An 880-nucleotide genomic window follows, 5' to 3' on the forward strand; every position below is an offset into this window, starting at 1 on the left:
AGAAGAAAAAAGGAAAAAGGAAAAAGGAAGAAAAAAACAGAAGAAAAAGGAAGAAAAAAACAGAAGAAAAAAACAGAAGAAAAAAACAGAAGAAAAAAGGAAAAACAGAAGAGAAACATAAGAAAAAAGGAAAAACAGAAGAAAAAAACAGAAGAAAAAAGGAAAAAGGAAAAAGGAAGAAAAAAACAGAAGAAAAAGGAAGAAAAAAACAGAAGAAAAAAACAGAAGAAAAAGGAAAAACAGAAGAAAAAAACAAACAGAAGAAAAACATAAGAAAAAAACAGAAGAAAAAAACAGAAGAAAAAAGGAAGAAAAAAAAATATGCCACCTACTGGGCCACCACGGCCTGAATACGACTAGAAACCCATTACATGGCCAGGATTCAGGCCCGCAGAAGGCCCAGTAGGCCCACAGGCACATAGTGACAGAATAGGCCCGTAAGCCTGCATTTGAGAGGAGCTCGAAGTGGTGAGCGCAGCCGCGCTTATAAACCACTGTCGAAGCCTCTCGGCTAGCGAGGTGGGACTAAACATCCCACCGCACCGCGCCAGTTCTAGCACGGACCTTTAGTCGCGGTTGGGGAGGAGGACCGCGACTAAAGGGTACCTTTAGTCGTGGTTGGGGAGGAGGACCGCGACTAAAGGGTCTTTCTGCGCGGGAACGGAGGCGGCGCCAAAACACTTTAGTCGCGGTTGGGGAGGCGGACCGCGACTAAAGGTGCGTCTATAAATACTGCACTTAGCAGTTTTGCCACTTCCCATTCTCCTCTCTCTCGACGCCGAAGCGCTGCCCCGGCCGACGCCGACGCCGAACCCTGCCCCGACGCCGACGCCGACGCCGAAGCCCTGCCCCGACGCCGACGCCGACGCCGAAGCCCTGC

This window comes from Triticum dicoccoides, chromosome 7A (genome assembly GCF_002162155.2).
Source record: "Triticum dicoccoides isolate Atlit2015 ecotype Zavitan chromosome 7A, WEW_v2.0, whole genome shotgun sequence".
NCBI lineage: Eukaryota > Viridiplantae > Streptophyta > Magnoliopsida > Poales > Poaceae > Triticum > Triticum dicoccoides.